General features: G+C 34.7%; 1 pseudogene; it reads right to left on the bottom strand.

The window, feature by feature from the left end:
- Positions 1-4,565: 4,565 nt before the first annotated feature.
- On the bottom strand, positions 4,566-6,321 carry LOC143549907 (xyloglucan 6-xylosyltransferase 2 pseudogene; annotated as a pseudogene).
- Between the last annotated feature and the right edge of the window lie 1,392 nt (positions 6,322-7,713).

Here is a 7,713-nt window from a genome sequence, read left to right as displayed (position 1 = left end):
GAAGGAAAGGAAAATAAAAAGAAAGGAAATGAATGGAAATGTTTTCCTCTCATTTCCTTTCCTACGTGCATTCTTGGGTTTTTTATTTAAGGGTTTGGAAAATAAAAGATAAGAAATTTTTTTTTTCATTCTTGAGTTTTTATTTTTTTTAAGAAAAAAAAGAGAATAGAAAGAAAAGTTAGGGCTTTTTCCCTCACAAAATTTCCCGCAAATTATAGCTGATTGTGAAAGAGAAGTTTATAGCCCATTATAATATTGTTAATTTACACTATCTCAATTCTCTTTTACATTCGGCTATGAGGACATAATTGTAAAGTTACAATTTTGTTTTCTATCATTTAGGCCTGTAAACGAACCGAACGTTCGGGAACTATTCGTGAACCGTTTGGCGGGAAGTTTGTTTATGTTCGTTTATTTAATAAACGAACGAACATGAACAAAAAATTTGTGTTTGTATAATTAAACGAACGAACATGAACACATGTTCCGTTCGTTCATTTATGTTCATGAACGTTCGTTTATGTTCGTTTATTTATGTTCGTTTATGCTTATTTATTTATGTTTGTTTATGTATTAATAGAACATAATTAAATATTATATAGATATGTAATCTGATTAAAGGTTTTTATATTTGTTAATTTGTGTTCATTTAAGTTCGTCTATCTTTGTTCAGTTATGTTCGTTTAGATTTTAAACAAAGGAACACAATTGTCCCTTTTCAAATAAACGAACATGAACATAAATATTTGTTCGATAAGTGTCCGTGTTCTTTTAAAGTTAAATGAATGAACACGAGCATGCCTTTATCCGTGTTCATTAGATTCGTTTACAGGCTTTTATTATTCACATTGATGAATACATTGGTCTCAATCTATATGCTCTGCTGATTTTATTTGTGTTCGTGAACCGTTCGTGAACACATTAATTTCGTTAATGAACGAACATGAACATAAAATCTAGTTCGGTAAGTGTTCGTGAACACATTATTTTCTTATTGAACGAACATGAACAAGGTCTTGTCGTGTTCGTTCGGTTCGTTTACAGCCCTACTATCATTCCTTCCGATCCAACTCAAGAGTGTTATTAACACTTTCTTTTATTTCTTTTATTTTAACTCGAGAGTGCATTTTAAGTATACAATTTCTTTTCCTTTCTTCCCCTATCCTAGTGGCGGCCCAACCATTTTTTAGACCTAAAGCGAAGAAAAATCAGGACCCATACCGAGAGTTAGAGAGATGAAATTACATATTTTTTAATTTTTTTATTTTTATAATTTATATTGTTGTACCTCATATATGGTTTAATTTTGTGTTGGTTTTAATTTTTTTGTTTAGTTCTTGTTAGATTCGGATCATGCTTTGATTGTTGTGGGCTAACTAAATTGGGTTTTGCGGATTAAAAACCAATTGGTTCATACACCAATTATTCAATTTGATTTTAGTTTTAGGTTATTCAACTTTAAGCATAAAAATAAGTAATGATGTATATGCACGCACGTGTGTGTATATATATATATATATTTATATATATATATGTATGTATATATATGTATGTGTGTGTGACTTTGTGTTTGCTCTCACGCACATAGGAAATCAATATTCGCAGGAATTGTTTTTATTAGGAGAAATTATAAGAAAAGGTTACTTTACTTTTTAGTCATGTTCGTTTTAAGGATTTGAAAAGAATTCTAAGGAATGTGATTGTAAATCCCATGAATTGATATATTCGTTTCATTAAATGAAAGCATGAGAATGAAAACTAAATCCCATCAAATCCCACATTTCATGGGATTTTAAAATCCCACTTATTTTATATGGATTGTTATGGAAAGTAAAAACTCTTCAAAGAAAAATTCGAAAAAATTAATAAAAATATCATAACTCAAAATATAAATCAAAAACGAAATGTGAAAAACCTAAAACGTTTCCGCCGTTTCTCTCGTTCTTCAAAAAAAAAAACTGAGAATGAAGAAGATTCCAATTCCAATACATATTAACCAACCAAACACATGATAGGGATTCTCAAACATTCCAATTCCAAATCCTTTAAAAAAAGTCCGTGAAACGAACAGGCCCCTAGTGTTTTTAATCACATTCAAAATGGGAAACTTTTTAAAACAATTAACAAAGTTGGCTTAGGTTGGTTAACATGTAAACTTCTTTGTCTACTTCTTATAGATTTAAAGATATTTAGGGCGCGTTCGTTTCACGGAATGGAATGGAATTGGAATTGGAATTTGCATAGGATTTGGAATTTGAGGGAATAGGATTTGTGAACAAATTTCGTATCATTAACAAACACCAACTAAGAGAAATATTGGTGATCTAAAAGACTAAAACCCATTTGATATTGAAGCATTTCATAAAATGTTTGACGTCAAAAAGGAAAATGTTTCAGCAAATAAAGATAGACGCAAAAAGGAATGAACTCAATTAACGCCGAGAAATTTGATGGGTTTACTAGAAAAGTGAGAATAATTATAAAATCGCATATCTTACGTGTTGATTCTTCGATATCTTTGTCAGCATAATCTAAACTCCCATCACACCACTACGGCCCTCCGTATTCGCCAACCTTTTTGCATCCATAGTTTTTAAAAATATAGCCGTTGGAGCGGGGACCACTGTGAGAGGCGACCGTTGGGATTTATTAAAAAATATATATTAGAACCTCAATTTTATCTCTATATATTTATCAAAAAAAAATCTCTCATTTTTACCCTGTCCTCATATGTCACTCAAACTTTTGAATTTATTTTGATTTCAGGAATGAATCCAAATCCAAACAACTCGGCTAATGAAAACAACAACGCTAACCGAGTGGGCTTACCCAATGAGATCCCTGAACCGTGGACGGACGATGAAGACATAGCATTGTCAATGGCGTGGGTCGATAACAATGATCAAGTCAATCGCAGTCTTCAATTTTGGTTAAACGTTCGTGAAAACTTTCACACTCGTATGCGTCGGAAAAATCGTACCATTGATTTGTTAATGTCAAAACGGATGGCGATCCGCTATTCTATCGAAAAGTTTAACAGGATCTACCAACGCATCATGATGAACCAGAGTGTTGAATTGACAGACAAAGATGTTATGGATTTTGCTCTAAGTGATTATTATTTTTTGTACGGTTCAGAGTTCGGGAAACTTATTTGTTGGTATATTTTAAGAGAAATTGTTTAATCATGTTATATTTTGATGATTTTTAATAAAATAAATTTTCTTTGATGTTTAATATTATTTATTAAAAAAAAGTTATCCCTTTAATTATGCTATTTAATATATATGTATATTAATGTAAACAAACAATTTGTGTAATAATCATAGGGGCTTCGTTCCACCAGGGTAAAAGGGAAATGGAACTTCTGCTCACGTGACAGTGAGATGAAATAAAAAAAAATACGTTTTTATATGCTACCGTTACGAGAAACAAGGTATCCTTTTATTTGTTAACTGCTTGATACTTTTTAAATCGAGTGAAAATCTTATTGTTATGTATTGCATACGATTCTCAAAACATAACATGAACACTTTTTTTCTTTGTATTTACTGTTTTTTTCGTGAAAACTTAATTATCAAAATTTTATACGGAGTCAAGTAGTATGCATGAATATCATGAACAAGTAGTAAACAAAAAACAAAAAGAAAACAAGTTATTTTGTCTTGGTTAAATCATATTTTAATATTAACTAGTAGTAAATAAGACCACATGCTGCGGCTAAATAGTTAAAATAAACATTTTACGTGTTAAATCACGAAAAAAAATTTAACGAATTTAGAAATTTATACGAAATAAACATAACCTTTGATTAAATCATATTTTAATATTAATTAGTAAATAAGACCACATATTGCAGCTAAATAGTTAAAATAAAATAAAAATTTTACATGTTAAATCACGAAAAAAAAAATTAACTAATTCAGAAATTTATACGAAAAAAGCATTATCTTTGATTTGGGTATAATTAAAAAATAATTGTGTTTGTTAATTGTTATTACACATGCAATATGCTATTACATATATTTTATGCAGTTTCAAGCCGTTAACGTTTATTGATCACATTTGACAGGTTAACAATTCTATTTTACCAGTTTGAACCAATTAACGGAATTTTCAAAACTGAACCGCTCAGATCTCAAACCAACCGACTTACTTGGTATGGACGGTCCGATTGGTTTGAACTTGGTATAGAGGTCCGATTGGTTTGAACGGTTTATGAATACTATTACTTCTAGCGGGGCACGCTTGAGTATCCTCTCAATGTATATTCATAGGAAAAAACCACCATGCGCAGTTACTGTAAGATCCACCCTGATATTATAGAATCAAGATCTCATCTGAGTTCTCTAGCCAGCTCAACAATAATTGCAAAATACATCAAGATCTCATTTAAGTTGACTCCATGATCAACCATGTTCTCTTATTTAACAAACATAACGCATGATGCAATCTTCACAACAGCTCACAAGTCATAACATCAAAATCTATTACCATAAACAATTTATGTCCAATTATCACCATCATAAATTCATACCATAATGGAATGACAAAATACTTAAAAAAAATTAAAAAAATAAGACAAGCTTTCTTGATTAATCAGATGTGCACAATATTTGGCAACATCAAGCCAACTAATTTCATAATGCTTACAAAGAACAAACTATAGTTTCTAAACAATAACAAAAGTTGGCTCAACCTTTTTGTTTTCTTTCCATATAAACCAGCTAATAACAAGAAAAAATCCGATACAATCAACGTAAGTCGTGGTAAAAACAACAAACTAATTCATTCACCCAATGGCACCTTAACAACCTTATACGCGGGATGAAGCAACCCAAGTTCATCCTGAACTTCAAGAGGATTACTACTATCGTTCCTAGTTCGTTTCACCCTCCTACTAGCAAGCGACTTATGAGTAAACCCATACATCTGCAGTATCTGATTATCCCCAAAGTTAAACGCGCGATCCATCTGTTTCAAACATCTTTCAACCGGGTAATCACCAAACTTCCCACACGGTTTACAACCGACAAAATGAGTCACAAGCGGCCACCTATGATCACCAAGACCAGGATGGTAACTCGCTATCATCTCCTCATACCGGTCAACCAAAATGCCCCAATAACCGTGAAGATAATAATGATTCTCCAAATAAACCTTATCAGCCCATCTTTCCTTCTGGGAAGCCAGTATCCAAACCATCGCCGACTGATCATCCGCTTCGAAAACCGGTCGGTCCTTCAACTCACGTGTCAAAAGCTTACCCGCTTCGTCTCTAATCTTCCCTTTCGGCCCCATCGGAGCCCAAACGTCAATCAAATCCAACGACCACTGACAATTCCTCAACAAGAAACTACCCGTGTTCAACCCGATCCAATTCTTCTGATCATAAACCATCTCGTTCCACCCGTGCATCACCAAGTTCCGATCTTTATACCTCTCCCACGGCACCTCAAATGCCATATCCGTAAACATGGCATCACTATCCATCCACCACAAAAACTCAATCTCCGGATGACTCAACAACAACTTCCGAATCAACGGAAGCTTCGCCCAAAAACCCGCCATTTCCGCATCAAGCAACGCCATGTTATAAAATATCTCAATCCCATGAATCCTGCAATAATCAATCTTGTTCTTAATACTTTTCAATAAATAATGATCACCAACCGGATTCTCACACGGTTTCGGTGACGACCCGGTTACCAACAAAACCCGAGGCTTATTAACATTAACCCAATTCGGAAAACTCGGGTTTTGCTTCAACCATTCACCTCTCTGCTCATCCCAATCAGAGATCTTGGGTCCAATACTGTACGGCTCATTCGGGTTCTTCTTAACATCATCTTCTTCATCAACAAACAGCTTATTAATATCAAACTCCGCATAATTATTAATCTCCGTCGTTTGCTCCGGCGTGGTTTGCAATTCTTCAAGAACTCGGCGCGGCTCGGCCCGGCGGCTCCGGTACTGATAGAACGTTTCACGGATCTCTTTAAAGTCTTGCTCCGGCGTACCGAACTTTCCGGCGCCGAGGTTGCCACGTAGGACGACGATGGTGAGGACGAGGCAGAGGATGGTGACCTTGCCGTTGCGGAGGATCCGGTGGAATTGGCGGGTCCGGCGAGGTCCGAATATGCGATCCAGCATCGTTAGGGTTTGATGAAAAAATTAGGGGTTTTTGGAATTGAATTGAATTAGATGAAATTGAAGGGGTTGTGATTGGTGGGTCGGTGGTAATTTTGTGATTAAGAATGGTTTAATTGGGGAATTGAGGTGATCATTGGTTAGGGTTTTGGGGTTGGATTTGTTGAATTGATGAATTCATAGATTTGGAAATGTCGGTGGGGAGAGGTGGTGGAGGTACAGTGGTTGTCTGGTTGGATCATTTATGTTAGAGTAATGGTCCTTGTATTATTGAGTAACTAACATTTGTGGTCCCTTAAGAAGTAGGTGATTGGTTTTTGTTAGGGGAATACTTTCGGGTCTAATTGGAAGTCTAGGGTGTACATGAGTTGGTTTGGGTGGTTTTAGGCTAAACTCATAACCATAACCGATCTGTTATGGCAGTTATAGTTAATCAGTTTTCAAGGTTATAGCGAGTTGTTATGAGTCGGTTAACCGTAACCAAAATAGCATAGCGCTCTGTTCCTCTAAGTTCCATTTAAGAAAGGAAAGGAAAGGAAAATGAGGGAAATAAGAGAAGGCTCCCGAGTTTCATAAAATGAAGGAAAGGGAAGGAATGAATAAAAAGTGTGTTCTCGAAAGGAAGGAAATGAAAAGAAACAAGGAAATGTGTGTTCCCGGGTTACATTAAAGGAAAGAAAAGAAAGGAAAGAAAAGGAAAAACAAGGCAAATGAAGAGTAAATTGAATGGGTTTATTTTATTTCCAAAATGGAAAGAATTGAATGGAAAGGAAAGGAAAGAAAAAGAAGAAAGAAAGTGAAAATTAGGGGTGAGCAATTCGCGGTTCCGAACCGCTAGATCCGAACCGTATTATTGTATTTGGGTCCGGTTCCGGTTCTTAAATTTGGCTGAAAATGGTTCCCGGTTCAGTTTCGATTAGAACCGACGGTTCCAGTTATAGAACCGCTAGAACCGGGTTTGGTTTAAACTTTGAAGATTATATTTAAAATCCTATTTATTTTGTAGGCTTTCATACTTCCATGTACGAGCGACCATCCACGTTCTCACTTTCCCGGTTACATTGAATCCCTTACAATATCATAAACAATAATCATCTTCCACGGCCCTAAATCTGTTTTAAAAAATAATTGTTTTCTGAAATATTTTGGGTTATTCTAATCTATTTTCAATCCCTTTCATTAAAATATAATATGTTGATATGATAATATTTTATTTTATGAGTTGTCGTTTGTTTCTTGCACCTTCTAATATTTCAATGTTTAGAATTTTAATTGAAAACCGGTTCTGGCAAGAACCGTTTACACAAGAACCGTTTAACTCGGTTCTGAACCGAACCGGAACCGTTAAAATAAGGTTCGGTTCCGGTTCTTATATTTAGCATTTAACGATTCCGGTTCCGGTTTGGTTCTCGCGGTTCTGAACCGTTGCACAGCCCTAGTGAAAATGAAAGAAAGGTCGGAAAGGAAAGGAATCCTTTCCTTTCTCTCCTTAACTCAACTCGAGAACACAAGGAATAAAAAGGAAAGGAAGGTGGGAGTTTTGTAGTGCAAATTCTTTCTTTC

Source organism: Bidens hawaiensis, unplaced genomic scaffold, assembly GCF_021521415.1.
Source record: "Bidens hawaiensis isolate Kalapana, Puna unplaced genomic scaffold, B.hawaiensis_p1.1 tig00015856_1, whole genome shotgun sequence".
NCBI classification, from domain to species: Eukaryota; Viridiplantae; Streptophyta; class Magnoliopsida; order Asterales; family Asteraceae; genus Bidens; species Bidens hawaiensis.
The sequence above is the reverse complement of the archived record's forward strand: the minus strand, read 5'-3'. Positions and strand labels throughout refer to the sequence as shown.